This window comes from Cavia porcellus, unplaced genomic scaffold, assembly GCF_034190915.1.
Source record: "Cavia porcellus strain 051 isolate PalLab524CR breed Dunkin Hartley unplaced genomic scaffold, mCavPor4.1 scaffold_6, whole genome shotgun sequence".
Lineage (NCBI taxonomy): Eukaryota > Metazoa > Chordata > Mammalia > Rodentia > Caviidae > Cavia > Cavia porcellus.
This window is the reverse complement of record NW_026947489.1, coordinates 36,162,321-36,185,978: the sequence shown is the minus strand read 5'-3', so window position 1 is coordinate 36,185,978 and position 23,658 is coordinate 36,162,321. Positions and strand designations below refer to the sequence as shown.

Sequence of the window (23,658 nt, the reverse complement as noted above, 5' to 3'; positions counted from 1 at the left end):
TAAATGCTATAGTTAAAAAAGATAATGAATGCTCTTGGGATGAAACTAAAGCGATACATAGTGCAGGAGGATAAATTAGTGCATGTTTTCTGCAGAGGAATATAATAGTTTGTTGGCAAAGATGTTACACACAGGTACACATGCATACATATATTATACATATACACATGCCATATATATATATATATATATATATACACACACACACACACACACACACACATTCACACAAGAAATAAAATATCTGAAGGGCTTATTTCAAAGTTGGCAGTGCCCGTGTGGTCTGGTTCTGCCTACCTCTGCAGTCCCATATCTCACCCTCTCCTTTCTGTTCGGTGAGGCTGCTCACAATGGCTTCTCTCAGTTCTTCAACACACTCAGTGCTTCCGCCTTGCCAAGCAGCTTTGTGTAGGGTACTGTTATTCATTCTGCCTAGCTGGCTCGCCATTCCTCTTTTGACTAGTTAATTGCTCAGATCTCAGTTTAAGAATTATCTTCCCAGGAGGACTTCTCAGGCCACTGTGCCTCCTGACGCCCCTCCCCGCCGCCTGGCCAGCTTCCTGCTCTTACAGACCGTACTGTTTCCCTGTGGTACTTAACCTAGGGCGTGATGATCTGCTCCCAAAGGATCACAATACTCACCTGGGTCTTTTTCCTTAAAGTGCAAGTTCAAAGCCAGCAGGTAGGTGCTGACTTTTCCATCTCCTGTGCCCAGTACAGGGACTGGTATTTAGAAGACAGCCAAAAAATACTGATTAAATAAATAGAAGGTGGAATTATCATATACTTTTTCTTTGTGCTTTCTTATATTTTTCAAGTTATAATGGTCATGTGATACTTTCCTAATAAAATTCATTCAAAAATACGTTTCCTTTCTGTTGGAAAGCTGTCCTCTGCAGCGCCTGCTGCTTTGGCTCTGACTGCTCTGACTGCTGCTGTTCTGGGTTCATTTGTGCCCTGGACCACGATGCTGCCGCACTGTCTGGAATTCTGACCCAGGTGGAGATGTTCCTCCCAGGCCATCGCAAAGCAGGTAACTTGGAAACCTGCCGCAGTCTGTCTCTTCTAGGAGGGGTGAAGCCTGGTGGCTTTTGTGACTCACAGCTGCCCTTTGACAAAGGGACACGACAAGCCTTTTGCCAACTAAGGACAAGCCAGTAGGATTTTACTGAATGCAAATTCTGCTGTCCTGTCCGAGGCTGTAACTTTTGGCATGAATCTCTTATACTTCATTCCACTCCACTCCCCTGCATTGGAAAGAACCATAACCACTATCACTGGGGCATCAAACTAAGTTTTTTCAGGAAATTAATATGTTTGATTCCCTGGTTCCAGCTTGAGATTCAGGTTCTTACTTTTTTTTTCTTTTTATACATAATGAAAGCATAAATGCAATTATGTTAGAGTTAAGTGAGAGTAATTTCTCCATATGGTACTTCAGGTGGCATTTAAGATATTTTTAAGATTTCGGTGGGCAAGTTAAAAAAAATCTTGTCAGTCTGCAAACATTTTGCCAGCCTCCACAATATTCACCTACACACTACAGTGTTATAAGGATAATTTGCCATTTTAAATGCTCTTCAGAATAAGTTGAGAATAAATAAACATGAATGATGTATCAAAAGAAAGAGTTCCTTCAGTGCAGAGAGGTATTATTCGGATGAGTCAAGGAATTATTTTCAATTTTTACTTAAATTCTGATTTTCCCATGGCCCATTTACCTTTTGTTATGCAGTGAACCCATATAAAGTGATTCCTGCAGCACAAAGCACAGTTTTTTTGTGTCTAAGATCTTTAGATGTGTTTCAGAGATCAGCATTTTGATTCAATTTTCAGAGAATTTGGGAAATGATGAGTAGCTATTGATCCATAAAAAGCATCTACATTGGGATGAAGCAGCAGTAAACAAGTTGCATTTATCTGGTGTTGAGAAGAAAAGCTGATTATCCAGCTGAGGGCAAATGAGGCGGGCATATCTTGGAGATTAGGTTTGTTCCCAGTGTCCTACATTTCGCAGAGATGTGATCATTGGTTTCATGTTTAATGTTTCCTATAGATAGTGTTTCCCTCCCTTCAACAGCTTGTGTTTGGATTAACATAAATGTAAAATCTATTCTGGAGAATGTTGCATGTGTAAATTTAACTTGGAACAACAATAACAAAAATGTGACTGAAATGTGACTGTTAGAGGTGCCCTGTGTGGCAGGTACTTTGGGATGATCTCGTCATTCTTAATCATTGAGAAATGAGGAAACAAGTCTACATTGGTCAAGGTAATTTGTCCATATAACTAGTTAGTGGAATGGAATGTCGGGCCTTTTCTAAAAGGTTTTGTTATAAGAAGTCATCTTCTCAGGGCTGGAGACTTAGCTCAGCGGCATAAGCGCTTGCCTTGCAAGCCTGCTGTCATGAGTTCGATCCCTGGTACCAATTAAAAAAGAAGTGTCATCTTCTCTAAGAAAGATCAAGTCCACTGTATTAGACAAGGAAGGAAAGGTTTATTTAGTTCACAGTTTGTAGAGGTTTTGGCCCCTAATTAGCTGGTTCCACGGCAGGATGGCATGGCAGAGGGCCAACAGTTCATGACTTTGGAAAACAGCAAAAGTAACAAAAGCCAAAAGGGGGAGGAGCAAGCCTCTTATCCTCCCTTATACTGCATGCAGGCTATCTGCCCTAGGGCAGATGTAGCAGTCACATCCCTATTCTAGCACTGGACAATGAACCAATCACAAAATCTAGACTTATCTACCTCTGACAGCCTCACCTCACATGACCATATGAGGCTTGGGGGAGATATCTAGAAACAAAACATCTTTATAGTGTCCCTCCCTTCATACCTCCCAATAGTCAGCATCAGTGCTTAGTCACCCTGACTGGTCTCTGACATTCATGCACCAATTCCAGAGTCCCCTTCTCTGACGTGAGTTATTGGTAGAATAAAACCTTGCTCCTAACTTGTTACATAATGGAAAGATGGGACTCTGAGGCCACAGAGTACATCCCTGTCACTTTTTTCCCTTTCTTCCCCTCCTGAATTTGCAGTCCTTTCAAATAGAGCCACCAGAATGTTTGTATTCTGTTCTTTTGCTTCCATGCTTCTCTTCTGATTTTCTAGGTTGCACCTTCATACGACCCATCTTTATTAGAGAAGGACAGTGATTTCACTATGTCTAATATCCGAGGTATCATGAGAGATGAAGTTAAACCTTTGGGGAGAAGATAAATGGCAGATAATCCCTTTTCTGGAGTTGCGTTGAATGTGCAGGAGGAAGCAAATACGCCTGCAGTCCTCAGAGAAGGACGGTGATGTAAGAGACAGATGAGCACAGATTGGAAATCAATTTAGACAGGAAAGGTTTCATGGAAGACGTGGCATTTGAGCTGGAACTTAATGGTGGGAGGACTTACTTGTTCTTTAGAAGAAAGTATTTTGTGGTTGAACTGTAACATCCGTGGCTTTCATTTAGTGTAGAAGGTCACTAGTAGGACTTGGAAGCTTCAGCTAAATTATAAGCTACATCTGAGTCCAAAGTCTGGCCTTAAGTACCTTTTTCTCTTTGTAGGAATGGGGCGGTTTAATCTTTTGGGGGAAGTTAAAGCATTAGTGATCTGTAGGTAGCAGTGTTGCTTACAGATGGAAGTAATGATATAGTATAAATGTATTTGTGCATCACAGATGTTCTCCTGCTTTCCATTCCTTTCCTCTTTCTTCTTAAATGTGCAATCTCAAGTGGGTTTTTGTCCTATATAATATCAGTTTCTTCATCTGTGAGTTGGGATAATACTCTGCTGGTTGGTTGTGAAAACTAGTAATTATGTTGGTAAAGCAACCTCTTCAAGGGTAGCCTAGACTGACTGTCTTCCATAGCTTCATTGAAGCCAGGAAATGAGTTTTATTGAAGTGGGTACATTAGGCACTTAAAAATTTTTTATTGAATGGGGAGCACATAAGACTTGTTATTTAGTACATACCTTTATATCAATGTACAGCCTTTGAACTTGTTTATATTTTGTCTTTATTGATCAGCTCTTAGAAAAAATATTTTCTTCCATTTAAACTCCTTTCTCCTTTTCCTTTTATGGATATCAAACACCCTTCAATGGCCCATAAGTGGGTTTGGTCACTAGTTTGTGGCACCTGTAGGAGGTGGAGCCTAGTGAAAGGAAGTTAGGTCGTGGAGATGTGCTTTCCAAGGAGTATAATGGGAATCTGGTCCCTTCCTGTCTCTTCACCCCAGCCACCATGAGATGAGCAGCTGTCTTCACCACACATTCCCACTATCATGAGCAGATTTACCACAGGCCCAGAGCAATGGGACTAAGGAATCATAGATGGGAAGATCTAAAATCATGAGCCAAAATAGGCCTTTACTCCCTTTAAGGTGATTTTCTCAGGCATTTTGTTACAGTACCAGAAATCTGAGCAAAGTAGCACCTATCACCCCCTCTCTCCACCAATTTAGGATGAGTTCAGTATTTCTGAGTTTGACTAAAAGAATGAGTTTTAGAAATTTCTTAAGAAAGCTGTTGGAACAATGCTGAAATAAGGTTTTTAGTTATGATGACTCTTTTCCTTTCTAGGGCTAAACTTTCATGATCATGATATACTGCATTTTGTGGGCATACTTCAAGAGATTTCTACATGAATTAAAATGTAGTTATGTTCAAACCCTGGAAAAATTTTCTTCCTCTCAATTAATATTAAATCATGTAGGAATGGGGCGGTTTAATCTTTTGGGGGAAGTTAAAGCATTAGTGCTTTAACTTCAAAACAGCTTTGTGATTGCTCCTAACACTTTTCTGAGGTGACGCTTCAGTCTTGAAAGTGCTTCTGAAGCTATAGTTTTAAAGTCAGTAATGTGGGAACTCGGTCTCTCTAGGACAGTTTTTTTTTTTTTTCCTGTGAAAAGAGAAAGCACCAATGAAAATGTTAAGACTATTTTTTTCTTCAAAAAAATCTTTTTTCATTACCAGTAGGAATAATTTATTGAGAGGAAGAAAGCTTTTGTCTGACAAAGGGAGCCTGGAAAGTGAGCTGCTCCCTTTTCTTCTAATTTATGATGGTGAGCTTTGAGCAGAAGTATAGATCTAAGAAGAGTTATATGATCCAGGGAGACCTCTGGGAACCTTGTGTACAACTGGAGTTTTCATAAATGGCGATGAGGATTGAAGGAGATAATGTATATAAAGTCCTATCAACATTCAGTGGCAGGTAAGACTAGAGCAGGTCAGAATCATCACAGTCATTTCTAGAAAATGTTGTAAGGAAAAAAATTACTTTAAAATAACTCCATTTAAAGTATCATTTGAAACAGAATCTATGCAGAACAAACTTCCGATTCTAAGCACCAGATAGGTCATAGATTTTGTATTTATGAGGGAGAAGATTAAAGGCAATGCCCTTTCTTGCCTACCTCGCTGGAAAAAATTCCCAAATCACATACCAAATCTCGATGTCATTAAGCCCTCAAATCCTCTTCTGAAAAAGGTTAATGATTACAACTGTAATCATTAGTGGTTAGACCCTTATTTGGGGCAAAACTGTGTATCTGTGTATCAAATCAAGGCCATTCTGATTCACCAGTGCAGAAACTGTGGAAACAAGATCCTGAATTCTGTGGTTTTCAGACAAGCTGGTGAGCTCCCTTGTGAGGCACCTTAACATCCGGGATCAGTCCTGCTTTCCCACATCACCAAAGTCTTTGCTCATTTTTCTCTGTAAACCGATTTAGCTTTTAACTAAAAACAGCCAAACTAGTTTACTCGTCAACCCGCGGTCCTGATTTAAGAATTGTTCGGTAGGGGCCTGAAAAGTGAGCGGGAAATTGGGGGTGAAGGCGTCACAGAGGGCTTCACGCGTGGATCGCATTTCTTGAGCTTTCCTCCTCTGTAGCCTGTTTCCTGCACCGAGGGGAACAGCCGGGGGAGGAGGCCCTGGGAATCAGGGAGTCTCGGCTCCGCATCCTTCCTCCTCGCTTCGAACCCGTGCAGCGCGTGCGCCCGAGAGGCGCTCACAGGCGGGTGCAGGTTGCAGCCCTGGGCGTCCAGTTTAGACCTAGCCCGGGCCCCACCACCTGCACCTCCGCAGACAGACACACGCCGCGCCCAGTGACCACTCAGCGTCCGGGAGCCCCCGCTCCCGCCCCGCCTTCCCCGGGAGCCGCTGCAGCTACCCATTGGTCCGGATCTCTGCCAATCCGCTCCCTGCTCTCCTCCCCCAAACAGCCCGCCCGGGCGGCGCGTGCTGGGGGGGCGGGGCCTCGGCGGAGCACTGCGCAGCGGCAGTTTTGGGCTTGGGCTAAGGCTCCTGCTGGAGCGCAGCATCCTCGCCACAGCCGCCTGGGTGTTTCACCTGGTCAGGTAAAGAGAGCCTCGTATTCCTCCTGGCTGTCTGCCCCACCTCTTCCACACCCAAGGCCGCCTGCTCCGTCTCCCCCGCTTCAGAGTTCTGGTCAAATCTCTTAATCCCTGCCTCTGCCTTATCTTCCCCCCTCCTACCCTGGGGGCTCCAGCTCCACCACTAAGGTGCTCCCAAGTAAGCTGCTCCGAACTGGCCCCCTGGGACACCCCAGCGCTCCCCACTGTGGACCTCCTGTGGTTAACCCTCAGGCCCTATCCCTCATGACCTGCCAGTGCAGTCTCATCCCAGCCTGGCACAGGGAAGGTGGAAGGGACGGGGGAGGGAGGGAAGGATGCCGCGCTCTGTTGTGAAGCTGGAAGCCTTAGCCAGGACGGGAGCACTGCAGTGGGGTTGAACAGGGATGAAAGCAACCTCAAGAGGAGGACAGTCAGAGACTAGAAGGGTATCGGTTGCTGCTTTGCACTTGTGTTATAGGTGACATTCACCAACACCTGCTTTTCTATCACCATTATCTTCATCACCACGACTGCCACCATCAACAGCATCTCTCTTCTTCCATCTGAGCTCTTCAAGTTTTGTAAAGGCAGACTGTGTTCAGGCATGTAAGTGTCACCTCTCCCATCAAATAGCAAGTAATGCCATTGCTTCCTGAGACCACAGCCTAGCCAGAGGGGGAGGGAAGTCGTAAGGTGGTGATGGTAGCGGGATGGCCCAGAATCCTCTTTTGTAGATGAGCTTGCCAAAGAAATTCTTTGTTTTAATTATCCATATTCCCTGACTTCTGGAGAGTTTGACATTGGCACTCATTCTCGCAATGGGCTGAATGTCTCAGTAACAGAGAGGTAAAATGTCTAGACCCAATTCTTTATGAGAACCCTAATGACTGCAGTTATACCTAAGCCTGTTCACTCTCCTTTTTTGCATATATGATGTGTGTCATCGTGAGTGGTGCCACCTTGGGGGATCCTAGCTCTTGCAAGAGGGAATTCTATTCTTATCTACCTCAGGTAGCATCATATAGGTACGCCACTGAGATTCAACATCATTGCTTGGCTGTTTCCAGGGAGTACTGCAAGAACTCCTGGTTCTCAGACTTATTACCCCTCCTTCAGGGGAAAAAATAAAGCTGAAAATTATGTGCCAGATTAACTGTCATTGTGAAAGTGCTGCTTTATACGTAATTCTGTAAGTCACAGGTCTCTTTGATCAGAGACTAAACATCAATTTCCTCTCTTAATGGTGTTATAGATCTGCAGCAGTATCAACAAATACAACATTTGTAGAACTAGGAAGCAGTGGCTTCAATGGAGGGAAACAATGAGTAATAGTTGAGAGGCAATATATCATAGTGGTTAAACTCAGACACAAGTTCAAGTCCTGCACTAGCCACTTACTTCCTGAGTGATTTTGGCAAATCACTTCATCTTTAGTATTTGGCCTATAAAACAAGCATATTACCTGCCTCCTAAGAAAAGATGAAGATTAAAGGGAATAATACATGTAAAATGCTTAGTAATTCCTGGCAAATAATAGAGAATTAATGTCAACTGCCATTTATAATACTAGTCGGTAAATATAATAAAGTCTTTAAAAAGTGTGCATTATTTCCTACTGATATTCTCTGTCCTTTTTATATCTCAGAACTGATGCTAATCGGGGCTGGTAATTCTCAGGTTCCTCGTGGGATTACATATTAGAAGGCTGTCACCGATGGTAGCCTTCTGTATTTGGGCTGACATTTCTCTCAGCAGCCTGTGGAAATCCCTAACAAGCTGTTGGTTAAGATGCAGTGAAGACAGGAGAGGGTTCTGGGCCTCTGGGTCTGGTTTAGGCTGTCCCTTCCTCACTGACTATTCTCTGCACTGACTTGATGAACTGTACTTCTTTTTTTTTTTTTTTTTTTGTCTTTTTCATTTTTATCGGTACCGGGGATTGAACTCATGACCACCTGCTTGCAAGGCAGTTGCTTATGCCGCTGAGCTAAACCCCCAGCCCCGATGAACTGTACTTCTTACAGAATCATTAGTAAATGCATTGGCTTCTGCTCAAGAGAAGCTAAAGTGCTTCTCTTCAGTTGTGCATGGGAACTGAAGGAACTCTAACTTGCCAGCATGGAATAACTTGTGTTTTACAGTGTTTTTCTTCTCTAAGAATATTTCCTCATATTGAAAACAGAAAGCAACACAGAATCACTATGTGGTTCAATTCTCTTTTAGCAGTTCTGCCTGATTTGGAGTGCATACTTTGTAATTTAGACTGTCTTCTCATTGTATTAGTTGGAATCCCTTCCATTATACAGAAATCCAGCAGAAAAAAAATCTTAAACAAAATGGATATTATTAACAAATCTGAGTATGTCTTGCTGAAGATGATGGTCTACTCCCAGGTGGATCCTAATGTTGTAATGTTCAGAAACTTTCAAGGCTATAGCTGTTCTCTGATTATTTGTCTCTGATTATTTTGTGGGCATCTTTCAGTTCCGCTCGATTTTCTCAGGTTTTTTCCCATACTGAGGATTGAACCCAAGGCTTTCATACTGAGCTACATCTCCACTCCTTTCTTTATTTTTTATTCTGAGACAAGGTCTCACTAACTTGCTAAATTGCGTAGATTGGACTCAAAATTGTGGTCCTTCTGCCTCAGCCTCCCCAAGTGCTGTGATTACAATTGCTCACCACCTCACTCTGCTGGTCCTTTCTTTTCTGTTACAAACTGTCCTCTCAGTGCCTATATAACCTCTAAATTCACATCTTTCTAGCTCTGTAACCCAAAGGGAGCTCTATTCTTCCACTCAGAAATGAAAATTCCCAGAGAAGATTGTGATTGGTGAGGCCTTGGTCATGGGTGTAATCTGTGTAGACTGAATGCTGTGGGCACGGAATGGCCTTCTGCAGGTCCTATGATTATCTAAGAAGAGGTTTCCTTCAATAGCAAAGAATATCTTGCTATTCCTTTCTGTGCAGGTACAAAGTTGGTGGAGCCATCCCCCAGTAGGGAAATGGAAGCAGGCTGTAATTTGATGTGATGATGATAAACAACCTTGACAGCAGATTGAAAAACACTTATACCTCATATTGCATGCCTCAGTGTGGCTTTTATATTAAATCTCTGGATATCATCTCCGACTATGGTGGTTTAGATGATCTTACCTTTAATTTTTTTAATTAAAACTTTATATGAGTGTGAAAATTTATGAGGGATCTTTAATAACATGACCTGATTCCATTGTTGGTAATTTGATCATCTTTGAGGGTTACTTATAATCTCTTGTTGGTTTTTACAGCATCTATTATTTTTAGATGTGAATAGTCACTATCTTAAGAATCAGCTTAATTCTCAGCAGGTCCTGGCCTGTGTGTTGACTGTGTTGCTGCCATTAATCTGACTTGCTTGATCTCCCAGAAATGTTAAACTATGGGAATTGTATTCCTGTGCAGCAATGTGAGCTTACACCAAGAAGCTACGTTTGTAAAGGAATTAGAACATCACTGTGTTTAGTGTCTGTGCTGATGTCCTCACAGAGCAGTCATCTGTGTGCCCTGCAAAATAGTAATTATTGTAGCGGGAGACGTAATGAAGGCTACAAACATCCTTACCTTGTCAACGTGTAAAACAAAAGCTGGGCGCTGGATCATTCCCTACTACTCAGGCTTCTCAGGTTCTCTGGCTATAAAGAAAAAGTGTATCACAGTAATCTGGATTTCACTTCTCTAGGCATTGAACATATATTGCCTTAGTAATGCGTAGAGGTAGGAGGAAAAAGAGAGTTGTTTCTTCTTTGGGTCTCTTTGCCCTAACACTTTCTTGAAATGATCAAGACCTTTGAAATTCTGTTTTGCAAGAAACTAGCTTCTGATTTTTGATTATTTTTTCAGCCAGTGCATCTTGTATTTCCCTATGTTAATCAAAACTGACTTACTTTGTTTTCTGATCATTAGGACATGATTATTTTCTGTTTTTGAAAGTATCACAAATTAACGACTTTCAAATTTAACAGTTTTTTGCTTTCACCTTCCAACTGATAAGGTGTTAAGGAAATGCTTTGCGGTAGACAGGACTTTCTAGCATTCATATTGGCCATCAGTATCTAGACATTAATTGAGAAATAGCAGACACAAGCCGATGGCTGATTGGAGAAAAGAGAGAAAAGCAGGACAGGAAACACAATTACATTGCTACTTTGAGGGTCCTGATACTCATATTCCTGCTTTAGGATTTATATCTAAATGAGTGCTTTCCTCTGTGTTTTTGTGAAAGAAACTTAGAGAGCATGAATGGCTGATGTTTTAGTGCTCACTTTGGCCACAGATATTCTAAAATTGAAACCAAAGGTTGGTATTTTAGAACTCCATCAAACAGAGCAGCACTGTTGTTAAACACTGTTTGCCATGTTTGTGTAACTTTTACCCACGTAAGTATATATCCCTGCTCATTCAATTTTGGATGCTTTCTGTAGTGATGTCCTTTGTGAGAAATAGAAAGAAAAATACAGATGTTCCAGAGAGGAGAACCTTATTTTTTATTAGGAGAAGTCTTCTCGGGTGCTCATTCACTATAGCAATTTGGAAAAACTCTTAAGATTTCCCAAATCTCAATGTTTGCATGGATGAAGTTCACATGAATTTCTCTGAATGAGTGCCATTATCTGTGGGTGAGCGGGACCCTCCTGTGCAGTGCACAGGCAATCCTGATACTGTCTCGTACCCCAAGAACAACTTTTTGAGTTCTCAGAACTCCTACAAGGGTCTCAGTTCCTCTAAGTCCTCAAGAGCAGAGTTTCTGTTCTTTGATGCTATAAAGATTGCTGAGTTAGGATGGGGAAAATATTTTGATAAGTGATGTTGTAGTGTTTAACGATATTCTCTGTGAGAATTACAGTTTGGCAAATATCAGGTTAAAATGTATTGGGTACTCAAGAGGCAGTAAACAGAATTCTTGTCACTGTCAAAGGGTGCATTGCTACTTAGATCTGAAAGTCCATGTGTGTGGTTTTAGCCCAGTGAATACTAATAAGCTGATTTTTTACCACTGCTCCAGAGAATCCACTTAATTTATTGATATTCTGTTGTGAGAAAAATGTCTTTAAAGTCTTATTCTAAAGGCAGCCAGTGAGAAGGAATTGTATGTTCTCTTTGCATCCATCTTGAGCTTATTACAGCAGTTGGCAAATGGCACTATACTTTTTTGCTAGATGAGGAAATCAGGATTCAGAGAGGTTGATGTGTTTGCTTAAGGGTATATCTCTAAGTAAAAATTGAATAGTATTTATTTTGAATAGTATTTATTGCTTGCTAGGTTTACAATTTACTTTCTGTGTCCTAGTAAGCCAAAGAGAACATTCCTGGCTTAAAAAGTTTTAAACAGTTAAAGCAGGATAAACCATAAATGTAGTACAGTACTCTGGGTATGTATCTAGTGAGAAATGAGAGGTGCTTTTTTAGGCATTAAAATGGTCACCATGTCTCTTTTCAGAGGAAGACAGGCACTTTAGAAAATTCTCTGGGCCTAGCTCATATTTGGAAAGCTTTGCAAATAATTTTCTAAGCCTGAAAATCTGCAGAAAACAGATTTCATTTACAAAATTGGCATCATTTTTTCCCTCATTTGCCAATGTCCTTGTCTCCTTTTATTTCTGTTTCTTTTGTAGCATCCTCCACCTCCCACCTACAGGAACTTTTGAATCCTCTCTTTCCCACCCATTCAACTCTCCAATATGTTCAAAACATATGACACAAAATATTACAAAGGGAACTGTCCTTGTGTTAAGGACACTTGCTGATGTGCTTTAAGCTGGTCCTAATTTTAAACCCTGAAAACATACATTAATTCTTCCCTTTATGATTATTTGAAGAACTGACTCTTCATAAAGCCAGAGCATGTTAAAGAAAGCCATGGCACTTTGATAAATAAATAAATGGTGTTATCTTAAGCAGTTCTGTTTTACCTCTTAGCCTGTAATTCTTACCCAAATTATTCTCTAGGTTGGAAACAAGGTATTTTTCTCATGGTGTAGTAGAGAAAATTGAAATGAGGAAGCTTGCCCAAGGTCACTCATGGTCAGTGGCACAGCCAGGAATAAATCCAGGTCACTCAACTCCCTGGGTTTTGTTCCTTACATCAATCAACTTCTCTTCAGGAAATAATAATCTGCTGACTACAAAAGTGAAGAGGGCAGTCAACTCTCAGATTCAACTTTGGAAGCTTGGCTTCTCTTTTTCTTTTTTGATTGCAAGGTATCTGTGGCCACCAAATTAAAGCATTATTTGACAAATTTAAGAGCTCAACCACCACAGAAGTGATCAAGAAAAACAAAATTTCGAAACTTAGATTCATGAATCAAGCAAATGACAAAGCAAAATGGAGACCCCTGAGGGCTCCAGTGTGGCTGCGTGGGTGGTTTCTGCCCAGATCATGTGCAAGAGTGAGGGAACATTCGTATAGGGGAAAGAGTCACACAGTCTGCAATTGTGTTATATTGGGGGATACGGAGCCCTGAAGAATAGCATCAGCAATAAAGGTCATAAATAAAAAGCAGGTTTAAAAATGCTACTCCAATTTTTAAAAAGAGGGCCTTTACTATAACAGCTATGGCACGATGCATGTATACTATTGCTGGAAAAAATGAGGTCAGATTCACAGTGAGAAGAATCAAAACTACTCAATTCTCATTTTGCTGTCTTTTCTATTCAAGAATAATAGGTGAGAATCTCCATCCACAATGATAGGTATGAAGAAGAATCACACCTCAATTTTTTTTGGCCAGTTATATTCATTTCTGTGGCCATTTCTCTCTGCAAAGGTAAAAAACTTTACCTTCATCCTTTTTAGGGTCACATCACTCCCCAGTTAGACCCAGGATTCAAGGGACTAATAACATACTGCAGCGCTGTGGGAGGAACCCGCTGGTCTCTGAAGCATCAGGCTACAAAGGTTAACACAGTATCCAGTGTTTCCATTGACATGACTGCCTGAGTGGCTGTGTTTGGGTCTAGGTTGTGCTTTGTCCACAGGGACTTTTTGATGACACTTCCTATGGTTTCTGCTTCCTGGATTCACCACACATAGTTATGTGGTCTGTGTCCTCCTTGGGGTCACCGACCTCCATTTTTCCAAGCAAGCAGGACTAGGTGCTCCCTCCTGCATCCCCAAGTGTTTCTGTCTCCTTTCCTGATAGCCCGGAGAGATAATCCTCTTCTCCTACTTCTTCCTATCTGTAAATCCCTTCATATCCACAAACTTCACTCCTATTTATATCTGTTAAGAAATTCCCCATGTCCTTATAAGAGTTTATGATTTTAGAAAGCCAAATCTAAAAATGTTCACTGGCACTTTCTGTTTTTCTTATCACAGCTCTCCTGATGCAATGGCTACCAATTCTGATGCCTGCCTTAATGGGGGTCAAGTAAAAAAAAGAAAAGTATAAAGGAAATAAAATAACAAATTAACACTTCAGAACATTACTTTCTGAGCAAAGCACAGTGCTTTTGGATATCTGTCTTGTTCACATCCCTTTTCTTTCTCTGTGAATGACCACAATCTGTAGGGATACGGTCGGTCCCCATACACACAACCCTGTCCCTGGCTTGGACTAATTAAACCACAGATAGAATTAGGATCCAAATTGGACCATGTCACTTCTCTTCCCCAAATCAGAGTTCTGAATGCAAAAGAGCGCAGTAACTAGGAGTTACTGGAGTTAAAGCAGAGAAGCTGAAGTGCTCTGTGGTGTTCCTGCGAAGCCACCGCAGAGGCCCTCCTGCCCGTTGATGCTCTTTGCTTTTCTTCTGTTTCTTCAATTTTATGAAAGTCATAGACAATTTTATGAAACCAAATATACTTCTCTTTTTGCTTAAGGTACCCCAAATCACTTTCGGATTCTTGCAAACAAAAGTATGTTAAGAGTGATCTACAAAATTGCAAAGGCAGAAAAATAGAGTGAAGAGAAAATTGAAACTCAAGGTAGGTGAAGATATAATACAGTAGAATCTAGCTGTTTAACATATGTTCATGTAATCGTCTAATGTGACAGTTCCTTGAGTTGTATTTGTAATCCTGGAAGAAATTTTGGCTTTCTTTTAAGGACTTGTTTTTAGCTGTGCACACTGTCTTATAGTAAGACCACTGATGATTAGAGAACAGGCAAATGATATGCAGTCTTCAAGATTGAAACCTCTTCATGCAGGTGGAAAGAAATTAATAGAGATAGATTTTGGTTCAAAATAAGAGAAAAAGTTTTACATATAGAATGTCTGGAATGCCATTCCTTTTGAGGTTGAGAAGTCTTTGCAGTAAAAGAGTTCAAGGAAGGATTGGATGGCTCTTTAGGAGTTGCGGTGAAGGAGAGAGTCCAGTATTGGGAGGGACATGCATAGGATAGATAATGTCCAAGTTTTCCGTAAAACAAAGATTCCATTCCCCTATGAATATAATTAACTCTTAGAGTTATAATGGCTCACATTTTGACAATGCAGGAGGAGTTAAAGCATTTCACAAATAGAGTTTTATGAAAAATTTCTCCCTTTATTTAAAAAAATGCATAAGCCACAAACCTTCATTGAGAGTGATGTTTCCCTAAAGTAGAAGAAGCAAAGATTTATTTTCTGTTCTCTTAATTGAAATAAGCAATGATTTAATATTTATATCGCTAGTGGTTTACTGTAATTGGAAAAAACACTTTCTGTAGTATTGATATAATGCAAAATTGTGGGACACTGGATTTTCATATAAAACTGAGTACTTGAACTATTCCTTGAAATAAATCAGCATGCCAATGTCTCTCCCACACTTTTCTCAAATACATGAAACAAAAATTGCTCTGATAACCAAATCTCTGGTAGCTCAGTATTTATTTACCACTCCAAAACATCCAGCAGAAGCTAGTCCCTTTAATACTTGTGTCACCATTGTGCATTTCAGATGATTATTCTTAACTAGAGAGCATAAGTTGCATCATTACAGTTTGTCACTTAGCAAGCAAACGTTGACATTCAGTAGTCATGAAGGACAGGCACTTAGTTTCAAAATCCTAGTCTTAAAGACATAGTCTGACATTATGAAACTTTTTATTATATCTCAGTCTTTATATATACAAACCTTAAAAAATAAGCATACATATAGCCGTTTTAATTGTTTAAGTAGGTTGTATTAGTATAGAACATTCAAAGTAAACTAGTCAGCTGGATTCTCAAAGTAATTTAAAAGACCATATTCACAATGTAAGTGAAAAACATACTTTACCTTTTCTAATATCTAAGCTAAAATGAGAGAAATATAATCATGAATGCAGGGGCTGGAGATTTAGCTCAGCAGCATAAGCACCTGCCTTGCAAGAGGCAGTCGTGAGGTGGATCCCCGGTACTGATAAAAAGGAAAAAGACAAAAAAAAAAAAAATCATGAATGCAGAAAAGAGCTGAAAAGTTTTCCTGAAAAATCTTTTAGAATTAAAAAAGAAAAAGTATATGAAGAATAAAATAGGGGCTGGGGATTTAGCTCAGCGGCATAAGCACCTGCCTTGCAAGGAGGCAGTTGTGAGTTCGATCCCTGGTACCGAAAAAGACCAAAAAAAAAAAAAAAAAAAAAAAAAAAAAGAATAACAGTGGTCTGTATTTATACTAGGAAGAATTAACTACATCTTGGAAGAATTAACTACATGTTTGTTTTTTCTCATTGTAAGGAAATACATTTTAAAAATGAATTATCAAGAATTCAAATAATTAGAAAATTGCAAAAGTGATTTTTTGGGGGGTCTTTTTCGTTTTTTTTATTGGTACCAGGGATCGAACTCACGACTGCCTGTTTGCAAGGCAGGCGCTTATGCCTCTGAGCTCAATCCCCAGCCCCTCAAAAGTGATTTTTAAAAAATTTCATATACTGCAATTCAAATTGTTATCCTCAAGTTAGCATCTTTTCAGACATTCATCTATCTGTCTGCAAGTTTAGACAGAAATGTTTTCATAAAAGTGAACAGAGAGGTTAAGCATTAACAAAAATAATACATAAACATTTTTCTTGAATTTCAAGCAGTTAAACAAAATGAATTGAAACTAAAAGAATGGTTAAATCTCAAATGTGTTTACCTTGTTTCCAGATACATTGTTTCTTCAAGAAAATTTCGGCTGAAAATAAATTTTCATGAAGTTGTTTAGAAGTAAATTATCTTTGTCATTATAATAGTATTTTTATAAATGACTTTCTTCTTCAGATAGTATCATTTGACTACCTGTTTTAAAAAGATTAATATTTTTGAAACTTCTCACCTCTTCCCACCTCCTAGTGTTTTATTTATTTTTACTTCTATATCATTCGGGTTATACCATAGTATTCTGTTCTGTAAATATAATGTTGGGTTAGTGGTAGCTCTGTGTTTCAATGGCTTGCATGCATATAACCTCTGGGCATTGCATCTTTGTGCTTCATTTGATAAATGTTAACCTGCTACGTTAATCCAATTATTCATAATCCCCAGAAATTTCAGTTTCTGAAATTATGTGAACCATTCTTACTCTCTAAAATCTTAATTGGTTCTAAGTATTTCTGAACTATAAAAATTAAATACCCAAAGCTGGGCATGGTGGCTCATGCCTATCATCCTAGCACTCAGGAGGCTGAGGCAAGCGGATCATTGTGAATTCACGACCAGCCTGGGCTACAAAGTGAGCTCAAAGCCAGCCTGAACTGCATAGTGAGACTCTTGTCTCAAAAAGACAAAAAAAAAATTAAATACTCAGTAACAAAAGCTTCTATACTTAAGAAGACAGAGCAACCAACATACGCTGAACTCCTAATGTGTTAACTCCCTGAGAGCTATTTTATTATTTCTTTTCTTTTCATAGGATGTTGCATTCTGTAGGCCCACATGAGTAATCAAACAAGTCTTCCTTTATGTGTCACTTGCTGTAGTGAGTGGATTAAGTTATATCTAATTCTGTCTTGACAACAAATCTATTAGGTAGGCATTGACAATTTCCATTTTATAGATGAGGAAGCTGAGTTTCAGGAAGTAACATTCTGTCTTAGTTACTTTCTTGTTGCTCAGACAAAATACCTGACACCTGCAACTTAAAAGATGAAAGGATTATTTAGCTCACTGTTTATAGAGGTTTCAGTCCACGATCAGCTGGCTCCAAGTCAGGCTAGCTTAGCAGAGAGGCGTGGCAGAGGAGAAACAGTTTATGGCATGGCAGGAAGCAAAGTAGAGGTCAAAGGAGGAAGGGGAACATTTGTCCATCCAGGCCGTGTACACAGTGACCCACCTCCTCCCACCAGCATTTACTCCCAGCATCACATGCAGCTGCAAATCCATCAGTGGACTAATCCAGTGATGAGGGTCACACACTGATGTCCAGTCACCTCCCTAAAGCTCTACCTATGACTGCATGAGGCTTTCAGGGCATCTAGGTATATACCATAACATATCCTGATAGTACACAAAAGGATTTGGTTGTGAGGCCCATTTTCATTTCAAGAAACACGTGATGTAAAATCCAGCAATACTATTATTCTTTGTTCAGAGCGATTTTAGCCTGCTTTGGTTTGTTTAATCTTATCATACATGAAGATAACTGCATATATTTTTAAGTGTATAGGATTGTTAACCATATTACTAAGTTTTTGTGGGATAGTTGAACAGAACTGTTTGCAGTCTTGCTGTTTGAGTGTCCACTTTGTATGCTTCACTTTTGTAACTTGAACAACTATTTGTAAGAGGACAGTATGTAATTATCAACTAGTGATTTCTTACTGTTTATTTTTTCTTTGAAATTATATATTATTTCTACCCTTTGTTTTGTTTATTCTTTCTTTAAATAAAAGTCATTTCATAACACAGAATGTGGATCATTCATGTTGGATTTAATGTAGGAAAGGGACACATGAGCTGCTGGCTATCATCTGTAGACTGATAGCACAGCTGTGTGTAGGCAGTCTAGAGACTCTAAGGCTGCTTGGTAGTGATTCTCCATCTCACCCTTTGTTGGCTCTCTGACATTGAGTAATCTCTTTCACTTGTCTAAGCCACAGTTTTTAATCTATGAAATGGGCTTCACAGTGAGAGGATTACATGAAACATTTTATATTAAACACCACAGTACTTTTCACAACTGCTCCAGAAATAATAGCTACTCATATTACTAAGTGTTCAGAATGCACAAAAGAACCAATAGTATGTGCAGAGCCCTGGATTCCAGGGAAGGAGACAGTTTAGTTTGGCCTCTGCTGAAAGCACAGGCATTTATTAGGTGAGAGGTAGATGGGGTCTGATCAGAAGAGGAGAAACGTGGGAGGAGAGATCCTGCTGAGATGCACTATGTGTGCATTACCCTGTGTAATTCCTACGACTTCCTTCCTTCACTTGTATTCTAGAGAGCCCACAAACTGGAGCATCTGTGTTCAGAGAGGCTGACTTGCAAATAGACTGTCATATCTTACTGGACCATCTACCCATTGAGAAGGTGAATGAGTTTGTCTGTACAGCTCCAAGGAAACGTGAGGTGACAGGGAAGTTTTAGGGCTATTGGTCTAAGAGGTCAGGGGCCATCCCAGGCCAGTCTAGAAGCTGTCGATGGCCCTAAGAAGGAACCTGCAGCCCATCAAAATATTCTAGTGCAGTGTTTCTGAACATTTTCCTGTTGTTCCCTTCTTTTAAGCATTATTTCTTTAATTTCCTCTTCCTCACGAAATTTGATGCCACATATAAACTGCATATCAGTTTATGTACCATTCACTTATCCCTGCATCATAACTAAGAAAAGTAAGGTTTTAACACCCTTCTGATAACCGTCTGAGTGCACAAGACTTCAGTTAAGCAACATTTTGCAGCTGACTCCAAATGTGAAGGCTCTTGCTGTTGTGCTACTAAAAGCCGTTTTTTAAATTATGATTTCAGCTGCACTGCCAATGATTCCTTCTAGGAAAATCATCTTGACACTAACCTAACTGATTTCTGTGTGCCTTCAAACCTGTCTTTTTATAGCCTGTTTTCCATGTAGCAGGAGTTTGAGTGACCTTTAAAAAATGTAATCAGATTGTTACCAAGTTTTAAACTCCCCAGTACCTTCCCACTGGACTTAGACAAAATTTAGAAGCTGTGTGTTCAGGACCTAACGTTTGCCGATCACTCCAGTCTCATTCACCTCTAGCCCATGTGCAGATGAAGTGATCATATAGAAGAAAAAGCCACTGGACATAGAACCAGAAGTGTTTACAGCAAGTGATTTATTTTAGCATGAGAGGATTGTAGGTGGCACCAACAGCAATAGTGTACTTTGAAAGGGCACAGAGTAGGGGAGTTGTCTGCTCTGGCATGTCAGTAGAGACATTGCTGAGACAGTAGCCGTGGTAGAGATAGTCATAAAATGTGCTAAAATATATGGAAAATGTTTAGAAGTAAAATAGTGTGAAGGATGGATAGGAATTATATTCTGCACAGAAGAAATAGTATGTTCAGAGCTCCCATGGCAGGAGGGAGTGGTCTACACCTGAGCCACCAAAAAGTAATTATACCTGGTACAAAATGGAACTGAAACAATAGGTAAAGGTTCAACCACACTGGGTCTTTCAGGGCAAGTTAAGGACCAAAAAGAGTTTTAAGAGCAGTGGGGCAAGCAAAAGGAGCTGAATACATGTAACTAACTTGTGCTGGTTGCAGTATAAACAACAAATAGGGGTACGTAGACAGACTTGAAAGTCCTGCAGTGGTAGTGTGGTCACTGGTAATGGTTTAACTGGGAGTTTGCTGGTTTTATCACTTGGTACCTACACTGTGTAATGTGCAGGTGAGAGAAAGTGATTATCTCATGGAAAATGCACGATCCTTTGTTCCCTAGACAGCATAGCAATTGCTTTCTTCTGAAAGCCCCTTTAAATTGGTCTCCCAATATATAGAAGCAGCACAGCAATCCAGCAACCTCATGCCCAAGCCTACAATGTGAAGTTACTTCAGGTAAGCCTTGATTGTTACTTGCGTTCAGGCCTGGTGGCATTATGGTTTTGATATGTCAGTGCCTGGAGTCTGCCCAAATGGGGGCTGAGCTACGTAAGAAGGTAGACTGAGTCCTTGCAGGTACCTTCTGCTTATGTTGAGCTATACTCTGGACCTATGGTTCCAAGCATCGTCTTTGTCTTCAATTTCCTTGTTCCTGTTTTGTTCTCCTTCCCATATTTTTATGTCCTCTAGTCCAAAAAACAAGTTTGTTTTTTGACCAATGTGTCCTATAAGGCACATTCACAGTTCCTAATTGCCCCCTAACTATAATGTTCCCACTCCTAGATGTCAAAGCTGCATCTACACACAGCCTACTCTTTCTGCTTTTTTTCTAGTCAACTCAGGCCCTTCAGAAAGAATTAAGGGAGGAAAGTTTCTGCTCTAATTCTTAATACCATTGGGCTCATGTGCTAGGCATGATTTTAAACCTGCTGTCTATATATTTATTAACATTTGTGTTAGTAAATGAGGCCTTTATTGGATAAAACTTTATCAAGCACCCTTGATTTTCTAGCTAACCTCTAACACAGACACAGTAGGGAACATAGTTCCTCTTTCCATGATGGTTAAATTCTTCAGTGTAGAAAGAGAGAATAGCTTATAGTGACAAGTTCTGAGGCACAGATGCTACAGGGTAAAGGTCTTACAAGTGCTGGTGGCTGTAAATGCTATTTCATATCAGGTGACCAAGGAAGTCTTTCTGTTGAGGTTTTGTTTAAGCAGATACTTGAAAGCAGCCAGATTCTGAGTCTGGGGCCATTCAGGTAAAAGGGACTAAAAAAATGTGTTTCCAGTTTATTTTGGAATTTTGAAATCATGACTTTCATTTTTCTCTCAAGAAAAGTCTGTTTTCCCTTCTTGTTTAGTAGCTGTAAACAAACAAACAAAAAAAATGTCTTTTGTCTTCACTTTTCATACTCCCTACAGGCATTTAATTTGATTTTTAGTGGAAATCTGGATATCAATCAAGTGTTTAATTCTCTAACCTGAATGTTTGTGTTTTTAATATTTTTTCTTTTTAATCTGTGTTCTAATGGTAGAAAGCCAAGTTTATTTCTTATAATGATTTTGCCTATTCTAATTGTTGTGTTTTTGGAAATTGAAGCTCAAGCCTTCATTATCATGACTATTAATCATTAATGTTGGCCGTAAATAATGATATGTTTGAATTTTTAGGTAGAGACATAAGTAGGTTTCATATCTTTGCATAATATTTTACTGCATATCTGCTATTTATAAAGTGTAGGAATATAAAGATGGTGATGATGACCATTCCTGTTTTTAGATACCCTTTGACCCAGTAGGAAAAGTTCCTTGTGAGAGGTTCATTGACAGTAGCAGGATGAGTTTATTGAGAATGCATATATGGATTGGGGCTCGTTGTAGTAACCATTAGTTACAGATGCCCTAGATGCCCATAGAACCACTAGTTATCTTTAATGGTATTACAGGAATGAGAATTGAGTATGTAGCTAAACAGAAGTGTTGAGCTTTGAATCTAGCAGTTCAGGACCTAAGCCTGTGGTAGGGGGTAAGAGAAAGGATACTGTTCAGTCTTACAACTGTCTTCACATGAGATAGTTTCCACTGAGCGCAGACAGAAGAAAAAGCAGTGCATTCCAAGTCAGAAGCCTTGGACTCAAGTCCAGCTCTGTTAATTACTAAGAGTACTCCTTCAAGCCACAGTCTTAAGACTATGTGGCATGGATCTCAAGGATATCTGAATGTCTGAGTTCATGATACAATTATAATTAAGTCACACATTGGAGCAGAGGTGCTTATACAGGTTGGAGTCCCAGAACAAGATGTGAACAAAGCAAAGACTGGTTTAGACTTGTAGGTTAAAGCCCTGGAAGACCACCAATTGAAGATTTTGCCTTTATACACAGAACAGAAAGGAGTGATTACAAGTGCCTCTTTAGATGGTGCATGTTAAGTGCCAAATAAGGTATTTGGACCAAAGCAAGGAAGAGATCATATGTAACAATTATTATCTTAACTACTTAAAATGTAGAGTGTTTTATCTTTCACTTAAGAACCAAAGCTTAAACTGGACATGTCTGTAACCTCGGAACGCTTAGAGATTGAGATAAAAGGACTCCAAATTGAAGCCCAGCTTGGGCAGCTTAGTGACTTAGCAAGATCCTGTCTCAAAAAACAAAATAAAATGAAATAAAACCCCAAATCATAAAAACTCTTGGAATCCCTCAGTAGCATCTCAGCTTCTGGCAGCAGTGCTCGAACTTTGTTGGCACTGAGATGACCCGGGCCTCTTCGATTTCAGAGAAGCTGCAGTTCCTTTCAATAACTGGCTTTGTAGCCCATCATTCCCCGTTGACAGAGTGACTGTGAAAATGAAAATCCTGTGTTGACAGCAAATACTGATAATTACAAGTTAAATGAACTATATTTTGAGGGTGAATTCTTTTCTAGAGAGGACAGAGAAAGCATTGCAGCTAAGGGGAAAAGGCTTATAGAGAGGCTGCTTAGAGATGCTTAAAGACAAATAAATGATCAGTCTGCACAGTGAGAAGAAAATAGCTGACTTGATACTTTGCATTGCTGGGACAAAAGACAAAATGCCTAATACCTGGAACTTGAAGGAGGAGGTTTCTATTTGGCTCAGTTTCCAGTGTGCTCAGTGCAAGCTGGCTGGATCCAGAACAGACATGCATGGTAGAAAGCTGCTTATCTCAAGGCAGCTAGAAAGAGAGAGAGAAGGAGTCAAGGACGAGGATGCACCCTCCCAGATCAGGTGCCCACTGACCCACCTCCTGCCAGGTCTCCAGCTCCTAAAAGCACAGTCAGCTACTTGTCAGTGGACCAGTACACTGACTAGCACAGGACCCCTGTGATCCAGTGACCTTTCATACACATGAGAGTATTGGGAGACATTTTAGTTCCAAACCATAATAAGTGATTTCAGTTTTTTTTTAAGTCTTATTACACTTCATTAGTTCATGGTAATATTATATGATGCTAGGGTTTATTTTGGGAAGTTGATGACCATGAATTATTTTATAAAAGGAAATATACAGTTTATATCAGGGACCCTCTAAACACCTACTTGTGCAAGCCTCCCCTAGGACAGTTTTGAGTGCCATGCAGTTTTACGTGTTGATCTTGTTAACAATTTTGAGACAGATTGCTTATATGTAAATAAGGAAATGTGTGCGAGATTCCTTCAAAAAGTATAAGACATTTTGAGGCATGGTAGCCAACAGTCAATGTTTAGTTGGACTCTTGGCAAAATAAATATTTCAGCTTGTTTGAGGGAATATTATGGGTGAAAATTTGTTGCATTACTTTGACATC

General features: G+C 39.9%; 1 protein-coding gene across 7 annotated transcripts in view; it reads left to right on the top strand.

Moving 5' to 3' along the window:
* The first annotated feature begins 6,231 nt into the window (after positions 1 to 6,231).
* Positions 6,232 to 23,658, top strand: part of Fmn1 (formin 1) — a 400,542-nt gene continuing 383,115 nt past the window's right edge. For 4 of the 7 annotated variants that reach the window (XM_063250322.1, XM_063250324.1, XM_063250318.1 and 1 more), the window contains exons 1-2: positions 6,252 to 6,360; positions 14,216 to 14,320. The gene's annotated coding sequence lies outside the window, so the exon portion shown is untranslated. Of the gene's footprint in view, positions 6,361 to 6,835; positions 6,964 to 14,215; positions 14,321 to 23,658 lie in introns of all 7 variants that reach the window. The other 3 variants (XM_063250321.1, XM_063250319.1, XM_063250323.1) reach the window with 2 other exon arrangements.